This window comes from Heteronotia binoei, chromosome 6, assembly GCF_032191835.1.
Source record: "Heteronotia binoei isolate CCM8104 ecotype False Entrance Well chromosome 6, APGP_CSIRO_Hbin_v1, whole genome shotgun sequence".
In the NCBI taxonomy this organism is placed as follows: Eukaryota; Metazoa; Chordata; class Lepidosauria; order Squamata; family Gekkonidae; genus Heteronotia; species Heteronotia binoei.
Genome location: NC_083228.1, coordinates 52,884,402 through 52,905,763, shown reverse-complemented (window position 1 = coordinate 52,905,763; position 21,362 = coordinate 52,884,402). Strand labels below are relative to the sequence as shown.

Below are 21,362 nucleotides of genomic sequence, written 5' to 3'. Positions count from 1 at the left end.
TTAAAGGTCCTGTGACAAGAAGCTGGCTATAGAACAGGTGAGGTGATTCTTGCTACTAATAAGAACATCCCTGGCAAATGAGTTTATATATAACAAGCTTACAAACTAAGTGGTATCTGGGAAAGGGCCAACACTGCACAATATTTTAGGATAGGGGGACCAGCGGGGGTAGTGGGAGTATTGGAGTGGAACACACTTTCTGCTCTAAGCTTCCCTCCTCCAGTCACTGCTGGCCTGCTTATCAGGGCACTTGAGTTGGAGAGGAATTGTCCACTTGGCTCAGACCCCCCTGTTCAACTAGCCAGTGTCAGCAAAAAGGGAAAACCTTGGAGCAGAAAGCATGCAGAACATATGACAGCAGAAACTACAGGGACTGGCAAGGGAGGAGAGAATGGGGTGCCTCCCCCCCATGAGTCCCCCCACTCTTTATCATATATTTCAGGTAGAGTAACTGGCTATATGCATTCTTGGCTTTAACCTTCCTTCTAATTTCCTCTTATTTTCTTTCACATACTGTTTGCTTTTCTGATGCTCTTTACCTTCTTATGCCTGGTACTGTCCTTTCTGTTGGTACAGACATTAGCAATCTCCAATTTAGCACAAGTCTATTCAGCTTTTTTTTTTACATCCATGACAGGCTGTGGTTTTTGTTTGCACTCAAAAACAGAACTGAGAACTCAAGCCATGATTTAGAACAAACCTATTTATCACATTTGTATCCCACTCTTCTACTAAGGGGCTCAAGAAGTTTACCTTGTTCTCATCTCCTTCAGTGAATCCTGAAAAGAAACCTGTAAAGTCATTTATGCTCAGAAGATAACTGGACCATGGTTATGCAGTGAGTTTTACAGCAGAGAGGAATTTCAACTTAGATGTCTACAGTCTACTTACTCTAACTTTCTACTACACCATGGATCCCCAACCTTTTTGACCCTGCAGGCTCCTCTTGACACATAATGGTGGGCATAGTCACAAAATTGCTGCGATAGAAAGCAGAGTCAACCACAAAATGGCTGCCACAGGAGGGAGAGTCAACCACAAACTGTTCAGGGAATGAGGCTATGTGTAACTGGAACAGTAACTCTTCTATATTTAAATAGAATCTCTATTTTATAAATTTTATTTTGAATTTTTAACAGACTACAGAATGAAAAAAGGGAATGGGGAAAAATGTGTAAGAAATATAATTACCAAAAGCACAATATAAAGGGAGATTTTACAGATATTAAGACATTCCTTGGTCAAAATATATATGTACATAAAAAGTATATGATATAATAGTTTTAAAAATATGTGGCAGTATATATGGTGTGATGGCTTAGAAATATATATGGCATCTTAGCAAAGATATATATGACAAAAGCTTTAAGAAACAATATAACAATCTACTTACTATATTCTACCATTCTCATAGTATGTTATTATTTTTTCCTATCGTCAATCTTATCTAATATGTGATAAAACTTAAGTAACCTGGTAAAGGTTTTTATAAAATTCTCACACAATAGTTTGTTAAAATGGAAATCACATAAAAAATAAGACCCTTAATATTTCATATTAAGACTGTTTTATGAGCAGAATCTCTTTTTAACGGGATTTCTTTTTAAATGAATACTGTTTAAAAATATTTTGTTCACTTAGTGAATAACCTTTTGGTGTGGTGGCAGCTGGTGCCAAAGCAATTAAAGAAAAATCTAGACAGATCTCCAATGGCCGATCAGACACCATTGCTAGGCAAACCCACACTGTGCCCCACCCACTTTCTAAGCACACTTTGTGGGCTCCAGGAGAAGTGTCAACAGGCAACATGGCATGTGCAGGCACTGTGCCCCTCCACTACATTCTCAGGAGACTGAAATCACATTGATTTGAACCAAATCAACCACAGTGTATTCTGTTGTATACACTAAACTCTCCTCATGCATCCAAAACCAAAGCTGAACAGTATAATGAACTACTTTGTAACAATCTGTTCAAATTAATCCCTTTTAAAATTATCTTCTGCATTTATGCTCAGTCTTTTTCCCCAGTGGGGACTAAAGCAACTTACCCCCACAACAACCCTGTGATGGAGATTAGGCTGAGATTCGTCCACGATCTTCCAAATCCCAGTCTGACACACTTAACCACTACACCATTCTGGCTCTCATTCTGCCTTCTTGACTTTATTACAGACAAATATAGCAAATAGTTTAGATTTATAATGGCATTACTATCAGTTAAAACAAGTCCTATAAACATCAAAATGTTTTCATTAAAATATCAATTCTAATTTTCTATCTACAATCATATTCTGAGTCTTTATTAATATGTAGTTTTGTTCGGAGTCAGCGTATTTAAAATAGGCTAAGAGAATGCATGGTCATTTTTACTTTTTTCATAAAGCTGAGTCACCTGAAGCTTATGTTTCCCCTTTCAATGTTACATCTCACATTTAGTCATTCCACTGAAACTGCTTTGCAGCCAATATAAATAGTTTTGCAAAAAAATGCTATTTTGAGGGAAGTGGGTATAGGAGGAGGAGTGAGACCCCTTCCCCAGGAAGCAGCACTGCAGGCTATAGAGAGGAGGAGGGACAACTTCAGACATTGCTATAAGATCCAGGTGGGGATGGGGGAGCAGGAGTTGCTGCCACTGTTGAGCAGGAGAAAAGAATTGGATTCCCCACCACCATAAGTTTCCAGAATCCCTGCTTATGCAGTTCTATACTCCAAGCAAGCAAGAAATATCTTGGGTGCGGGGCTGTTGCAAAACATTAAATAAGCAGGCTGCAAAACAATAGCATAGGCAGACACAATGTCTCCTTGGCAAAGGTCTCCTCAGATGAGAAACAGAACAAAACTTCAAGTCCAAAATACATTTTAACAGGACATTTTTTTGTAGAAAAAGCCCAGCAGGGATCATTTACATATTAGGCCACACCCCTGATATCACCAAAAGAGATGTCACCTGTTCAGTAGATTACTTTCTACATATTGACACAGGATAGTACAGTGCCATTAGCTGCATTTCATGGACACATGTTCTCACACAGCCCAATGAGAAACTTTGTTTCGCCCTCCTCCCCAAACACAGCCGGAGAGAGAGTGTGGTGGAGCAGGCAGTGGAGGGGGCACTCATGGGTGGTTCTGCATCTCTCGCTCTCTTCACAAGCCCATTGGAGGCTGGAGGTGGCAGAGAGGACAGAGTATGAAGTCTGGAAGTGTGTTGCTGCTTAGTGGATTCCCTCTGCCAGAGACCTTTTTTTGAACTGGAGCCTTGGCCAAGCCAGTCAAAACTATGTTCCTGTTGGTTCCTGCTAAAAAAAAAAAGTCCTGCATTTTAATCAATACACTAAAGTGACAAATCCAAGAAGGTAAGTATAGGATCCAGAGCTGAGGCTAGGTCCATTGTTTACAAGGAAAAGACACAGTTAAGTCACAGCAGTAGTGCAGTCAGCAAGCAGCAAACATGATGGATAGTGGCAGTGGTGTAATCAGCATGTTGCTTCCAGACAACCTGCCTCTCACCTGTTGCTTATATCCAACTGCCAATCCCCATCCTCAACCCATGCTGTGTCATTCTCCAACAGGTGCAGACAATGAAAACAAAGCAGAATACATAGCTGACAGCAGTTTTCCTAGCCCTGCTCCTGAAAGAATTCTTCTTCACCAGCAAGAGCTGAACACCACTGAACTGCCAGTTGGGCACTACGGTGCCTAGACTGTGCATTCTTTCTAGCCTGGCTTCTCTGGCGTTTCAAGGGCTCAAGTGACAACAGAGGTGATGCTAACTGCCACAAGCAGACTGCTACAGGTCCCAAAAGTGGTATGTTGCTTTGGGCTAAAGGTCTACCATGCTGCAGTTTGTAATGTAGAGGAGGCCATACCAGTTGGCATGCACATTTTAGGTTCTATGCACATGAGTATACATGCATATATCTAATGTGCATACATTAAGAGGTGAGTTCACATGTTCCTATTTTCATGTGAAATGGCTGAATGACAATGAGATCAACATTACTAATTATACATATCGGAATGTCACAGACAGACTGGATCCCACATCAGCTTCCCCCCTCCATCACACAGCTGTTAGTTCAATGAAACCACAGTTTTAAAACTGCATCTTCCAAAACCCTAATGATTGTCTGTTGTTTTCTGCACACTTTTCATATGTTTCTGGATATTCAGCTGGCAACACCTAGTAATTCAAATGTTTTTACACCAACTCAGCAATGAGAGAAAATCACCACCTGTTTGCTCTATGCACAGGCATCCAAGATACATCAGCTTTGTTACTAAACTATGTTTTATTACAAATGCAATAGACTTGTTTTAAATTATTGTTTTGAATTATTCTTCACACACACACACACACACAGATTGAATATGTATGAGTTTCTGATAAGTTTTTCCCTTAAATGTGGATGTAGTACAACAATTTGTCCTTTTCAGTGCTGAATCTCATTTTCTAATTTTTGTCCATGCCTGTAACTGTTATTTCATGCTCATTGTTCCTTCACATTAAAGTTCTCAATTCTGTCCGATTATGAACTTCACTACTAAATTAAACATCTCACAAAAATTGGAAAAGTAGACTGAACAGTGCTATTTTTTCTAAAGCAGAAAGTGAACTCTTATGAAAAATAAAAATTTTAAAATAGTGCTGTAAGAAACAATGCCAGAAAAGGGCATAGTTCCCAAAATGCAAATGTTTATATGATGAACCCATGAACTACTGATCAATACATTTACATAGGTCGTTCTACAAAACAAAAACCAAAAACAAAGCATCAATATTCCAACTCTGAATGTTCAGGAAATCAAGAAGAGTTCCATCTCATAAGCCTCTGAAAGGAGAACACAAACTCAGTAATTTAGACTTGAAATGGTTGCTACTTACCTTCAAGAGTTCATTTCAACCACTTTCAACCATTCACTTTCCCTTTCCTGGGCCATCAGTGTTTAAAATTCTGAAACCACAGATCCCAGCATTAACATTTCCTCAAGGACATATCCTTCCCAAAATATCAACTACCTTCCCAATAACCAAGTAGTGTAATGAAAACATGTTTAATATATATATACCGGGTTTCATTCCCCACTCCTCCACATGCACCTGCTAGCATGGCCTTGGGTTAGCCACAGCTCTGGCAGAGGTTGTCCTTGAAAGGGCAGCTGCTGTGAGAGCCCTCTCCAGCCCCACCCACCTCACAGGGTGTCTGTTGTGGGGGGGGAAGGTAAAGGAGATTGTGAGCCACTCTGAGACTCCAGACGATGGGGACACCTTCTTTTGGCGTTCATAGAAATGGTCCCCTGGTCCAATCTTTTGAAACCTTGGGGGGGGTTTTAGGAGAGGCACCAGCAGCTTTGCTGTATTTGCTGTATTTCCGTGCAGTTAAGAACCCTACAACTTCAGGATTCTCAGTTGTATGTTCAGAACTACACACATGTGTATCCTTGCATGTACCCATGCTGTATGAATGCATTCCAATCAATGCACACAGTCCAGGACCAGGGCCAGCGCATGGGAGTAGGCTGACTAGGCGGTGGCCTCAGGCACCACCTGGCCTAGGGGCACCCTCTCTCAGCACCCCCGTGCTGGTCCTGCCTTCACCCAGGCTCCCAAAGGCTTGAGAAGCCTGGGCAAAGTGGGGGGTCAGTGACGTCGTCAGTGACATCACTGGGGTGCATGCGCAAAGCGCGCACAAATATGATACTGGGGGGCCCGCGGAGTGCTTTTCAGCCTGGGGTGCAGAAAAACCTAGCGCCGGGCCTGTCCAGGACCTTGCCTTTGCAATCCTTGTCTCCATGTACATTCATTCAAATGCCTCAAAAGAATTATGTTCTTCAGTGCTAATATATAAAGTGAAGACAATAGTGCCAACTTAATGGAATTAATATTACTGTGAGGATAATGGAAAACTTGGTGACTTCATAACAACAAAAACTGGAGGTAATAAAGGCAGCAAAAGTGCTTATGTTTTGTTTAGAAAATATATATGCCACCTTTGAAGGAGCTCTGCAGACAGCTCACAAAATAAAACAAGAGAAAATTAACAAACCATTAAAAATCTCAGATGATAAAACACAGATTCCAGAATCCATGAGCACCAGAATTGTAGATCATTTCTGCTTCGCCTATCTCCTACCAGTCCTTTCAAACCCCAAGGAAGTCAATTCTCATGGATGCAGGACCCACATGGGTCAGGGGCCTGGTTTAAGGGGGAGAGGGAGGCAACAACCATTCCTTCCCTCCTTCTTCTGCTGCAAGAGACAGGAATAGGGCCACCAGAACCCTACAGGGGTGGGGAATACCCTGGCCCCTGTCTCACACCACCAATCAGCTGGCCAAAGGGAGGGCTTATCAGTGGTGGAGCCCTAGGCCAGTGATGCAACAACACTTCCGGAATGAACCAGAAGTGACAATAAAACCATAGAAGTTTTTGCACAAAAACAGACTGTCCCGTGGTATTTCCATTCTGTAGCTGGGGGCAGGGTATCCCCCAGTTTGGAGCCCCTTCCCATTTCAGGGCTTTCAGTGGGGGGAAGAAAATGGCAGCTGAGCACTTCAGACCCTATGGAGAGCAGCCTGGGGCTTAGAGGGCTGTTTTTTTTAAATAGAAGCACCAAATGTTCAGCAAAGCTGCTGGTGCCTCTCCTAAAAAAACCCCCAAGGTTTCAAAAGATTGGACCAGGGGACCATTTCTATGAACGCCAAAAGAAGGTGTCCCCATCGTCTATTTCCAATGGAAGGAAGGTATTTAAAAGGAATGTGTCAGCCAGCTCACCCAGAACTCATTTTGAAGTTCAATCACACTTCTTCCCTCTCTTCTCCTGGAGCCTCCCTCCTCTCTCTCAGAGTCTCCTGGTAAGTCGCCAGCTTGTCATCCTCATCTGGCAACCTAGCTGGCAATACATTGATGTCATTTCCAGTGCACGCCAGAAGTAGCATCCCTGGCAATCCCTGACCTAGGCCAGGAGGGACCCAGTTGCCAAGAGGGACCCAGCAACCCTAGTACGGTGTAGAGATTACTATAATATGGTGAACTAGGTTTTATCCCTACTCCTCCACGTGAAGCCTGCTAGGTGACCTTGGTCCAGTCACAGTTCTCTCAGAACTGTCTCAGACTGATTCCCCACTAGCCTTACCCAGCTCTCACTCTCCTCTTCTCCACAGGGCTTCCATCAGATTTTGCACAAGCTGCCCTGGGCTGCAACTCTTTCACACAGCAAACAAAAGCCAGTTTTTAGAGGATCTTGCTTGCTATGTGAAAGAGGCAGAGGCGAGTTGCAGCCTCAGGGCAGCTGGTGCAAAATCCAGCAAAAGCCCCGCAGAGAAGAGGAGAGTGAGAGAGGGTAAGGCTAGTGGGGAATCGGTCTCAGTCCCATCTACCACACAAGGTGGCTGTTATGAAGAAAGGAAGGGAATGTGATTGTAAGCTGTTTTGAGACTCCTTAAAGTAGAAAAAAGCAGGGTATAAAAATCCAGATCTATTTCTCACTAGGCTTGTTCCGGTCTCGGAGCCCTTTTTCCCCTGGCACTTCTGTCCGATTTTGCAGAAGCTGCCATAGGGCTGCAACTTGCCCCACTTCTTTCCTGCAGCAAGCAGAAACTGATTTTCAGGAAAGAGGTGGGGCAAGTCACAGCCCCGTGGCAGCTTGTGCAAAATCGGACAGAAGCACCAGGGGGGAAAGGGCTCCAAGACTGGAACAAGCCTAGTGAGAAATCAGTCCCACTCTTCTAGGCAGAAGGGCAGTTTCGCCCTCTACTCAAAGCAGCCCTTGACGTGTGAGGTGCTACAACCCTAGAAATCAGCTTTCCTAAAGTCAAAAGGGATTGGTGGAGAGAGGAAAATGCAGGAAGGGTGACTATGAGCACTGTCTGCTGACTGGTTATGAGAGCAAGCCATCATCAACCATGGAGACAAATCAGAATGTTCCATGATCAACTTACAGAAACAAAAGGTATTTCACAGAGATCTGGAACAAAATTTGCTAGGTGAAAAGGCCAAGAGGGCCACCACCAAGCACTAATTTTAAAGCATACAGAAGTCCCAGGAAGTTGCATCTGATATCTAATCAGAAGTACTTTGGTCAAGGAATGTTTCTGTAACATACAACATTCATGGAGATGTGTGTCTGTGTATGTTCCCTGCCACTCAGTGTTGGTCCACTGGGGCAAACCAGAACCCAGATTTTCAATTTGCTGTGTCCTTTTCCCTGAGAAACAGGATCTAGCCATTGTTATCTATACAATGGTTACTTCCACATTAGACTACTGCAATATGCTGCTGTGTCTGTCCCATTATTTTTAAGCACAACAAAAAGACTTCTCATAAGCACTAGTTATAGGGAACATACCTTGCTGCCACAATTTGTACCCAGGTTCAATTCAAAATGCTAGTTTTTATCTTTAAAGCTTCATATAGCTTAGGACCAAGGTACATAAAGGGTAAGCTACTAAAGCACCAGCCTGCCTGACAGCTGTGTCAGCGCTGGAGGCCTCCTACCATTTCATAAGCAAAGTGAGTGAACACATATTCAGGGTCTTCGGCATTGTGGTGACTTATATTTATTTGTATTTATTTTCTTAGATTCCAGCTTTGAACATCATTCTCCTCCTCCATTCTCTCACAACGACAGCCCTGTGAGGTAGGCCAGACTGAGTGATGTCCCCAAGATCACACAACAAGCTTCCATGGTAGAATAGACAATTCAGACCAGGGTATTAGCCTGTCACTCTACCCACTATGCTGAACCAACTCTCAATGAATTTAAACATTTATGCCATGTTTAGCTATAACCTTCTGTCCAATTTAAAGGCATTTCAACCCCAAGCAAAGACTTGTTTGCATAACTACTTTTGGACCTTTAGTCACTGTTGTTCTCTCACACACACTGGGTTGGATCACACTGGGAATCTGGCATGGCAGTATCCCAGCTTTGAAAAAGCCGGTGCTCTTTGATGCATGCTGTGGCAATCACACAGCCCCTGCCCTGCTGCTGGGAAAGGCAAGGCTGCACACATGCAAGAGGAGCATTTAGACTGCTCCTGAGCCTGCATCGAGCACCCCAGCCATTCAGACAGCTGGGAAACATGCCCCACATGCACTTTAGAGACTGGGAGCTATTTAATCTAGTCCCAGCCCAACCTAAAATGAGATAAGGATGTGCAGGACTCAAGCAGATGTGTGTGTGTGATCACACACATTAAATCCAGAGGAGAGATGTATTTAGGTTGGGCCAAATCTCTCATGTGATTTCACACACTGTCTTCTATGCATATTGTCCTTCTTCACTGCTGCTGCTAATTAAATTTATAGCAATTTTATGATTTATTGCCTTTACTTACAAGTACAATCACAATGCCAATCAAAAGCTGACACTATTCTCTGGGTCAAGATATCAAAAAAGTATTGTCCACTATATCAACAGCAAGTCTTCTGCAGTTACTCTGTCTTAGAAGTCCTTCTAAAAGAGAACAGAAACAGCACAGATCACACCTCCATTGGCAAGCCATCCACATGCCACATAAGTACTATTAACAGAGAATAAGACTACTGATCTAAGCTCCCCAATAATAATAATAATATTTAATTTGTACCCCCCCCTCCCCACCGAAGCAGGCTCAGGGCAGCTCACACAGCAAGGGAGGAGGGTACAGAGACCAGCAGCTGATGAGAAGAATGGAGGTAGTGAATAGGTTCATATGGGAGAAGCAGCCAAACTGGTCCATTCTAGGCCATGATCAGCATCAAAGGTCAAAACTGGCATTTTAAACTGAGCCGGGGAGGGGAGACAGACCTGGTAACCAGTAAAATTACTTTATTACAGGTGTAAAATGGCTGAAGAAATTAATTCCACTAAGAAGATGAACTGCTACATTTCATACTAACTGAAGTTTCTTTAAGAGCCCATCTAGATAGAGAACATTACAAAAACGAACCCTTCAGGTTACAAAAGCATGGAGAAATGTGGCCAGATTGTCTGGGTCTCACAGGTGACACAATTTATAAGCCAAATGTAAGTAACAAAAAGGCCCTCTTAGCAATAACACTGACCTGCTTTTCCATTAGCAGCACTGGGCCCAACAGTACCCGTAAACTCTTAATACAGACTGCCAAAGACAGAGTTCATTTTAGAGTTGACAATATAAATCCTTCCTGAACATCAGTTTTTATTAATGTGTGTTACTTGCATTTTAGTTTTCAATCTAATGCTAGTTATACTGAATCTTATTTTATAACAATATTTATTATTTTCCAATGCTGGACACACTACAAAACATTTCAGTTATGAGTATGGAATGTAAATGTAACAAAATTAATGGATCATTATCCTCATTACGGAAAATGTCTTCCACCAAAATGTCACCAAGATCAAAGTGATGAGTGAATGTGCCTCGAAATGACACAACTTGAAAAGGATCATCAGATATTCTTCACGCACATCTGTTACACTAAAGGCTTTTCTGCACACTCAGTTATTCCTTATTTTCTTGGCAGTTGATCCATAAGCACTGGGATCATTCTGGACATGGTTCTTCCACATGTCTGCCCTCCCACTGCATTTTCACAGTTGACATACAAGGAAAAGGGCACATCTATGCAAGGGAAAAGACAAGCGACCTACTTAAAAAAAAAAGCTGAGAATTCAAATAACCTGCTACACTAATCATTACAACGATACCTCAATATAGCAATATTTTAGTGCCTTTAAAAAAAACCCATGTCTTTAGGGCAGGGAGTGGTTTGATGATAACCACAGTCCTGTCATCAATAAGTGGGATGGAAGTAGTCAGGACAAAGAAAACTGACAGGAACATTACAGATGAAGGAAAAGGTATAAACAAACCTGTAGCCTGGTTTGTGGGGTGGGCATTAGAATCAGGCACATAGCACAAGGGGAAGAATTTAATCCTTCTTGCTTTCCACAGTTCAAAACTGGCGTCACTCCCCCCCTCCAGCCAGTTATTATTCTCACTGCTTCACAAATTCCAGATGATCAGGAAGGGGGGTCGCAGGCACTGTCCCCTTTCCCATCAATTTCTTTCCAAGCTGACAGCAAGTAAGAGGGGAGCAGTTTTGGTAAACTAAACCAGATAGGGTGGAAAAGGTTAAATGAATTTGCACAAAACTTTTTTGTAGAAAAAGCCCAACAGGAACTCATTTGCAGATTAGGCCACGCCCTTTAACATCACCATCATTTCGCACAGGGCTTTTTTGTAGAAAAACCCCAGCAGGAACTCATTTCCATATTGGGCCACACCCAACACCAAGCCAGTTGGAAATCATAATGTGTTCCTGCTAAAAAAAAGAAGCTGCCCTGCATTTGAGGAACTAAAGTACCAAACAATTAAATGTTCATATTGTGTGCTATTCCTTTTATGGTGGAAGGAGTTCCAGAGCTTTGGTGCTGCAACAGAAAAAGACGTTTTGTGCCTTTGGTCATCACCTTTCTTCTGCAAGCAAACAATGCCTCTAGTAAGAAAGGCTCTTTTTCTAGCAGGAGTGCCTCTGCATATTAGGCCATGCCCCCTGATGTAGCCAATCCTCCAAGAGCTTAGAGGGCTTTTAGTACAGGGCCTACTGTAAGCTCCAGGAGGATTGGCTACATCAAGGAGCTCCTGCTAGAAAAAGAGCCCTGGATAAGATCTTAACCAAAATGCAGCTTCCAATGAAAACAAGCCAAGAAAAATAACCTCTTAATTAAAGTTTTTTTAAAAAACTGCAGCCCCATACCTTTCCTCCTAGCTGGACTCTTTTTGTAGCAGGAACTCCTTAGCATATTAAGCCACACAACCCTGATGTAGTCATTGTCCTGGAACTTACAGAGGCCCTGTACTAAGAGCCCAGTAAACTCTTGGAAGATTGGCTACATCAAGGGTGTGTGGCCTAATATGCAAAGGAGTTCCTGCTACAAATTTAACAGTTCCTATTGGCAATCACATCTTTTGGGGAAAAGAAAAAGGCTTCTGTCACGAACATTATGATTCAATCATAAATACAATAAAATCATAAAATTTTATTATGTTTTGTCCTTTTCTGCTAGAGTTTTTGGCCACTGTGGCCTTCTTAGGCCCTCAGGGCACCTTCTTTGGCATCTGGACTCCTTAACACAGGTCATGTGCCTAATGGAAAATTTATTTCTACAAAAAGGAGAGGACACTTGTTTTCTGACCAAGAGCTCCCAGAATTCGTGACTGGTTCCTGCCCATTCTGTAGGCAAAACTGTAACCAATCCTGAGAAAGAAGGCAAGGATCTGGGAAATTTACAAAAACCTCCTCTCCAGGAACTCAGTGTGCATTTCATGAAGTTGCTCAGCAAGATAGTTACCACAGGTAGGAAGTCAGGAATCCTGGATTTAGGGCCTGAACTAGGGTCACTATGGCAAGAGGCCTTCTGTCAATTCTCTCCATTGGCCATTGCACTCTGACTGGCAGCAAGAGAAAAATAAAGAAAAAATCACTGCTCTGTGTAAAACCCAGAAGTGATAATTTTATTATTATTTATTTATTTTTATTTTATTTATCAAAGCTATATCCTGCCCTCCTCTGACGAGTTCAGGGTAGCACTAGTAAAAACTTGAAAGTTGCTGATGGTTCCTAAAGCTCCGCATTGTCCTTTCTGGATGTACTTGGAAGTGATATCACATGCACACACATACAGCCATGAACCAGCCACCTGACCCCCACTCATTTCAGCAGACATGTTCCACACCAAGTTGGTTGGCCCTGGCCACTGCACCATGTCAGGTTCAGGCAGTTTAGCACCAAAGCATGCTTTGCCCTACCACTCCTCCATGTCAGCCATCTAGAAGCTTTTGGCTCCATCCTCAGGCTCTGTTGCAACAGGAAGACAAGGTGTGCAAGACTGGAAGGCCCTCCTACCACACAGACTGGGGATGACTGCCTCAAATCTCCCTCTGAGGAGGGCACCATGTTTGAAGCCTCCGCAGATGAAGATTAAGCCTCTGCAGATGAAGACCACATTCTCCGACTAAACAGCAGAGGGGAGCTCATTTGCTGCCTCATAGGATTATGGGTAACAGGATGTTTCCCTCATCATCACTAAACAGAAATGACTAAGAGATACATAAATTAGGGGGTTTGTGCTGGTCTATGACCATATTAATAACGACTTTGTACTTAGGGCTTGGGAAAAAAGGTCAGGTTAAACTGGCCTCAAACAAAGCATATCACTTCATAGTTCCTCTGATGTTAAGTACTCTCCCCCTTTGAACATGACATTTTTGTACTTGAACATACTATTTAAAGCAATTCCTGCATCTTCTGCCATTGTTAAAGTTTCTGTTTTCTACCTACCTTTCATAAAGGATCTTTTTTAAAAAAAAGCTTTCAGTGTGCTCTGCCCCCACCCTCCAATCACAGTATGCTCTGCTCCCACCCTCCAAGCACTTGGACATTCACACTCAGCACTTTCACACACACTAAATAAAGCACTTTCAATCACTTCCAACATACTTTGCAACTGGCTTTTACTGTGTGAAATGGCAAAACCCACTTGCAAACGGTTGCTGAAGTGGATTGAAACTGCATTATTCAGTATGTAAGAGTGCTCTTTGTTTCTAAACCCAAACATATACAATGGAGAGTCAACATCTTCCCAGTATCTTTTTATACAGAAAATTTCAGTTTTCAGTTGCCCTATCATGCCCAATTTTCTCAACTACACTGAATTTTCACTTAAAATCATTATAAATGGACTGTTGTTAATGTTCCTTAACTGACAACTTCCAACAACTGACAACACATCAGAATTTTCCACTGAATAACCATAGCCAAAACTTGCCAGAGGCTTCATTACCACCTTTATAAAGTCTATAATGTGCTAAAAATGCTAGGTGGCACTAATACACCATTGATACAAATTCTGAAAAATACTAGGTGCTTGGTCAACCACATTCCACAGAAATATGGTGATGCTGCCTTTGCCAGCCACCTGAGAATATCTAAACATGGACTAAAGGCCCTTTAGAAGCTAGGAGGCCCACTGGGAGCTTAATTATAACAATGAATAGTTTTTAGAATGTTATTTCGGTAATCCTCACAAAATAAACCTATTTTGGAGGACAGGCTCAGAGATATTATTAAGGCCCTATGTTTATGTTACCTTATAGTGGGTTTATACTGGAATGAAAAATAAGCTACAGTAAGAACTTTTCTTACATCAATCAAGGTATGTCATAGTACCCAAAGACTAGGCCACTAAGTGTATGTACCAGGCATTAGTAAGCTCTTAAGGGAAACAAGATTTGAATGGTGGAGTTCCACTCACATTCATGACTGCAAAATAGCAGGATTGGTGGTAAGAACCTCTCATCAGGATTTCCTGCTCTCATTTCAACAGCTTATCATTTAATCAACTTCTTACTGATTATTAAAAAAGGTATCAGTCGACCTGACAAAACCCCTCTGAATGAAATGAAAATTCTTTATTATAAACTGCATTCATGATTTAGTTTCAACAAGGGTCTTTAAACTTGGTCATGCTTTAATGTCCTGCTTCAAAACAGATCCTTATCTAGGGTTTAATGTGGACTAAACTATGGTCTTCCCCTAGGATTGCTTGGAGGTTTTAGGGGTGGTGCCTCAGGAGGGTGAGGTCTGGGGAGGGGTGTGATTCAGTGGTATATAATGCCATAGTGTCCACCCTTGAAAATGACCATTTTCCCCAGGTGAACTGATCTATATCACCTGTAAATCAATTGTAATCCCAGAAAATCTCCAGCCACTACCTGGAAGTTGGCAACCCTATCTCCCCCACTGAACTTTGTCAGCAAGTAACTCCAAGTCACAGAATAAAGTCAGGGACAATTTAGTCTCCCCTTCCAGTTTAAACTGGGAGGGGCGAGGATGATACACTATGCTTTACAAAGCTCTTGGAAAGCATAATATTAAATTGCAGATCCTTGATTACTGCATTCCTGAGTTTGGCAATGTAAAGGGGGCCTAATTTTCTCCCCTAGTAGAAGTGCCTTTGGCCAGGCTCAGAACAAAGGTGCAAAGAAGAAATAAGTGGAGGAGCCTCACTCATCAGAAGGGGAAGCAGCACTCAACATGGTGAGGTTGTTGGCCCAACAGACCGATCAAAACTGACTTGAGTTGTTGTTTTCACAATGTTATTTCCTTTCAAGCTCAAGAACATAAGGCTGGGTATCATACCAATGACACTGAGCTTTATATTTCTAGATACCACTTTTATAAAAATCCATCATCAACACAGTCAAAGAAGAAAAAATGCAGAAGAGGAACCAACAATCATGGAGTAAATGAACTACATCCTACCAATAACAGCACATTCATATTTACTATTATCTGGTTACAAAATGTAATTGTATTCATAACGCTCTTGGGAAATCCAATTTCACAACTTCCTTTGAACATTAAAAAAATAACTGAAATAACACAGTTTGCTTTCATCTACTAATATGCTCACTTCTGAGCCTTAGTTTCTTATAGCTGGGAACAGATAACAAAACCTATTACAGAATTTTCCACTGTAATTGGAAGATTTTTATAATGCGTATTCAAGGGTTTATCCATATTCACCTCTCATTAAGAACATACGAGAAACCATGTTGAATCAGGCCAATGGTCCATCTAGTCCAACAATCTGTGTCACACAGTGCCCAAGACCAAAGTGCCATCAGGAGGTTCACCAACGGGGCCAGAACTCCAGAAGCCGTCCCACAGCTGCTCTCCAAGCACCAAGAATACAAAGCATCACTGCTCCAGACATAATGTTCTATCTATACCTTGTGGTTAATAGCCACAAATGGACCTTTGCTCCATATGTTTATCCAGTCCCCTCTTGAAGCTCTCTATGCTTGTAGCCATCACCACTTCTTGTGGCAGTGAATTCCACATATTAATTACTCTTTAGGTGAAGTACTTCCTTTTATCTGTTCTAAGCTTACTGCTCATTAATTTCATTGTGTGGCCACAAGTTGCAATGTGAGAAAGAGAGAAAAGCACTTCTTTCTCTACCTTCTCTATACCCATCAATTGTCATTCCTCCAAGCTAAAGATTCCTTATCTCTTTAAGCTTTCTTCATAGGTAATATGTTCCATCCCCTTGATCATTTTAGTTGCCTTTTTCTGCACCTTTTCCGATACTATATCATATTTTTGGAGGTGAGGTGACCAAAAGGGCATACAATATTCCAAATGAGCATGCATCACATATGTGGGCATCATGATACTGGATGATTTGTTTTCAATCCCCTTCCTAATAATCCCTAGCACAGCATTTGTCCTTTTTTATTGCAGTCACACATTGAGTCAAAATTTTCAGTGAGTTATCTACCATGACCCCAAGATCTCTCTCTTGGTCAGTTACCACTAGTTTGGACCCCATCAATGTATATTTATAGTTAGAATTTTTGGCTCCAATGTGCATTACAGAAGAAGAAGAATTGCACATTTATACCTCGCCCTTCTCTCTGAAAGGAGACTCAGAGCAGCTTACAATGTCCTATATCTTCTCCCCCCCACAACAGACACCCTGTGAGATGGGTGGTGCTGAGAGGGTTCTCACAGCAGCTGCCCTTTCAAGGACAACTGCTGGGATAGCTATGGCTAACCCAAAGCCATTCCAGCAGCTGTAAGTTGAGGAGAGGGGAATCAAACCCAGTTCTCACAGAAAAGAGTCCACACACTTAGCCACTACACCAAACTGGCTCTACAAGGCACTTGCCCATGCTGAAACTCATTTGCCACCCTGATGCCCACTCACCTAGCCTTGACAGATCCCTTTGGAGCACCTCACAGTCCTCCCTCGTTCTCACAGTCCTGAACAATTTAGTTCATTCACAAACTCTGCTACTTCACTACTTACTCCCAACCCCAAATCATTAATGAACAAGAAAAAAAGCACGGGACCTAATATCAAGCCCTGCGGTATCCACTGCTTACCACTTTCTACTGTGAAAACTGCCATTTAGACTCATTCTCTATTTTCTTAATTAACCAGTTTTTAATCCACAAGAGAAGCAATCCTCTTATCTCATGATTGATGAGTTTACTTCAGAGCCTTTGATGATGAACATTATCAAAAGCATTCTGGAAGTCAAGGTAAACAACATCTACTGGGTCAACCTTGTCCATTTATCTGTTCACCCTCTCAAAGAACTCTACAGGTTAGTGAGACAAGATCATACTCCTGACAGAATCCATGCTGATTCTTCCACAATAACTTTTGTTCATTAATGTGCCTACTGATTCTGTTTTTAATAATGGATTCCACCAACTCAGCTGGGTATCAATGTTAGACTGATTAATCTGTAATTTCCCAAATATCCTCTGGAACTTTTTTTTAATATGGGGGTTACATTGGCTACCTTCCAGTCTTTGGCTACCTTCCATTCTTTTATTAAACAGATGTTGTATTTGTTACCGTTTCTAAACACTAAGATTATAACTTCAGGAACCATGTCTGAAATCCATGTTGCCTGTATTTATAAACACTGTATGGTTTTTCTTAGAACCACTTGGGGTAAATGCTCATTAAAATACTGTTGTATGGGATGACCTTTATAGAAGCAAAGCTTTCTCTTCAGCATGTAAATTAATTTTCTTCTCTTGGCTTGTAATGAGCCAAATGACTATTTTGACTCAATGCCCAATAGTAGGAAATGGCCCCAGTGACCAAAAAAAAAAACTAGAGGGAGCTTTTAGCATATCAAATGAAGAAGAATTTGCTTCATTACCATGATTGTGGATGCACAAATATAGTGAGCAGTAGAAATTGAGCAGTGTTTTCAGGAATTGCCCTCCCTAATCAAAGAAAGCCAAGGACTAATGCAATGCTAAGGACTAAGGCAATACTGTTTAACAGGACAATTGTTTGCACTAATGAATTAGAGTTTGTCATGCTTCCAGTATAATAATTCTTCATGTAATTAATCTACATTTCCAATTGTTGCATCTAAATGAACCTTTATTAGCTCAGTTTTACAAGTTGCTTACAGCTTTTCACATCAGAAAACAAGAGAATTGTGGCACAGACAAAAAGATATTACCTGGCTGCTACAGAAATCCAGAATGGGAAAATCCAGAATGGGAATTAACTGATACGGAACTAACACAATTAGGGAAAGTTTCAATGTCTGCGGTTTGTAAAATGAAAAATACCAGACAGAAATCTCTATTGGAAGATTTCAGAAATAAGCTGTAGAAATAACTATGCTTTTTTAAAAAAAACAAAACAAAAACATAGCTGTCCTTTAAATCTAGAAGTGATATTATAATCTAAAAGGTCTGCTATCTGCAGAGTTGTAAAGGAGAAAAAGAAAGATCACAGATGGTCCTGTTGTAGTTCAGTGAGTGATGAGCAGCTTACTTAAAAGGTGTCAGGCCATACAATATTGTTACAGGGCCCCAAGGGCACATAAAACGACAACTCAGTAGGGTTATGCCTTTCCCCAAGCTTCATTCATTATTATCCAAAGATATTAATTGCCCAGTAGTCAGATCACAGTTTCAGTTAACAAACATATATCCTGCCCAAATTAAATGAAAAAGCAAGCTCTGCCTCAGATGCAAGCTATTTAACAAATGTCTTCCCTGACAAATGACCATAAAAATACTGTAATTAGCCAATCAGCAAATTCTCAGTCAGATAGGTCTCAGCCCAACAGGCAACCCAGCAAGATGACAGCAAAATTACATTATCTTACTTATTATGCAACTTCATCCAAGGCCTCGCTCCAGACTTGCTTACACTCTGAAAGGACACATTTATTAAAAAAAAAAAAAGGCAAGTGCCCATATCTGTTTACAGAGTTCAAATCTGATCAGTTCAGTGTCTGTACTGAATTCATGGATGTGCATAACTGAGAAACAGACACAACATGCATTCCTCAGTGTTATCAATGAAAACTTACGAAGCAGTGAGAAGGGTCATTTTAAAGCCACGCTTAACAGGACAAAAATTCAAGCCAGTTGCAAAATATTACTGCTGTCCTGCCTTTTCCTAGGAAGTTGCTGGGATGCTTCATTTTACAGGACAATATAGAAAAGAGGAGAATTAGAACATTTCAAGATCAGCAAGTTCTCACCAAACAGTGAAACAGAATGCATTAGCCAGTGACAGGGTCTCTCTGCCACACTGTTCTGCAAATTACATTCTCTGAAAATCCTGTGATCAGTGCTGCCATGTAAAGACCAGGAAATCTTTCTGGCAAGGAACTAAGCATCATGAAAATACCTCAGACTCATACCTCAGAATCTGCTAATGATTGAAGAGCATTTAAAGATCTTTTGAATAAACATAAAGACATGTAGGCATACATGTACAGGTCCATCCTATACAGAAGTTAATGTACTAGGTAATCCTCCCAAGAGCCACAACCATCTAGCAAAAATTTGGCACAGAAACACGTATAGTGCTCCTACATCCTTGGGGTGAGTGTCCTTGGGTCACTAAAACAGCAGTGCTGCTGATCAGCAGTATAATGCATTTCCTCTATACCAAATTGTACAGAAATTGAATGCATTTAATACACTCCTACATATGCATTTACATCTCAACTGGTATCTAAATAATCTTGCTGGACTATTCACTACTGTGTTGATACAACACTGACTTTACATCCTTGCAATTACACAGGTACAGTGACCACACCCACCCTCCTTTGGATAGAATTCCTACAGGCAGTCAATTCTGCAGCATGTCAGCTCAGCATTTTTGAGCGCCTGTGCAAATAAACCCATGCAAAGAGAAGGCTTTTGGTGGCTTGGCACAAGAGCATACTATGTCTCTGACCCAAACCCTTCTTATCCTGACGTATCAACACTCTGTCCTAAACAGTGCCTGGGGACATGACTGGAGCTGAACAGCTGCAGAAGTGCAATCAATGGTGAAAGTGGACAGGAAAAAGCAGGTATAAGGCACAGGAGGCCAAATTTTTCGGAGTTCATAAAAACACCTTTCACTTTCACCTCTGGGAACAATCGTGCCATATTCTTGAACACTACCATATCAGATGGACAGAAGAGCTACTTTAATTAGTTTTGCGTTTCTGATAAACAATAACCAGTCTCAGCATCGGTAGACTTCGAATAACGGCCGGGTTTTTTTGGTTGTTTTCGACAACCAGCGTCGTTTTAACACCCATTAAAAATCACGAGTCGCTTTGGAGAAGTCACTGTCTGTCAGCCAAGGGCTGGGGGAGGGGGAGGCGAGCTCCGGGCACGCCGCTTTCTTTGACGGATGGGCATCGCCGATACCACCAAAAGTCTAGAACACAGGCCAAGGGTTTTTTTTTTTCCCAGGTGTTGTTCTCCTACACCTGTGCGTGCTTCCAGCCAGGCTGGGGGCAGCCACAATAGAGGTATCCCTGTCCGCATGCCTGTTTTCTCAACAACTCTTCACCACACGCAACTATATCCCCCCTCCCCGCCGAGCTTCCTCAGGGGCCCTTCCATGTGGCACCACTCGCGCTCCGAAGGGGGCAGTGCCTGAGCCCGCCCCCCCTCCCGCTTCGCTCGCGTGTGCGCCGGAGACGCTCGCCTCCCTGCTCACCCCCAGCCCTTGACTCCACACAACTTCTCCCAAAGTGAGCGAAAGAGAGCCGAGGCAGAACCCCTCCCCCTTCCCAGGTCAGTGCGGACGCGCCTGCTCGCGTCTCTCTCTCTCTCTGGAGCCTCTGACCTTGGACTGCTCCGCCTGCGCCGACCACCACCTAACGCTGCGGGTCCGAAACAATACAGGGGCACGTGCAGCGGCTTCCTCCCTCCCTCGGCAGCTGCAACTTCGCGTCGCCCGTCCGCGCGTGCCCTGCCCGCCTCCTTCGCCCTCCTCCTCACCCCGACGGCTCCTGCCTCGCGCAGCGCCCCTCCGCTCACCTCGCCTGCCGCCGCTGCCTCCCTCCCCGCGCAGTTTCGTGCCCAGCGCCGCCGCCGGGAGCTCCAGCCCGAGCCTCCGCCTCCGGCTCGCAGCGATGCTGTGCTGTCCCTCCAGCGGCTCGCTAGCTTCCCCCGACCGTGCGCGCCGCACCACGCCAGGCAGCAGCGAGCGAAGAAAGGCGGGGCGCAGAGAGCGAGGGGAGGGAGGGCGGGCGCCCGGGGAGGCGTGGTGCCTTCGACCTGCCACCTCCCCTCCGCCAACTGCCGCCGGAGTAGAAGGGTCTGGCGGCTGTGGCTGCTGGCCTTCTCGGTCCGGGCCACAGGGAGAAGGAGGAGGCGGTTTCCAGCCGGAGCCCAGCCCAAAGCTGCGGGCTGGTACTTTCCGAGCCCGCGGTGGCTCTCGCAGCTCCCCAGAGGGTTAAGGAATGAGCATCCGCAAGGCTAAAAATAAAAGAAGTTTGATTCAAGTTCCTGGGACTTGCCAGAGCAGTAGGGAGGCGCTGCCAAA

The 21,362-nt window shown here is 42.9% G+C and overlaps 1 protein-coding gene across 1 annotated transcript in view; it reads right to left on the bottom strand.

The window, feature by feature from the left end:
* CHST15 (carbohydrate sulfotransferase 15) overlaps positions 1 to 21,035 on the bottom strand; it is a 135,996-nt gene extending 114,961 nt beyond the window's left edge. The window contains exon 1 of the mRNA XM_060241455.1: positions 20,855 to 21,035. The gene's annotated coding sequence lies outside the window, so the exon portion shown is untranslated. The remainder of the gene's footprint in view (positions 1 to 20,854) is intronic.
* Positions 21,036 to 21,362: the final 327 nt, after the last annotated feature.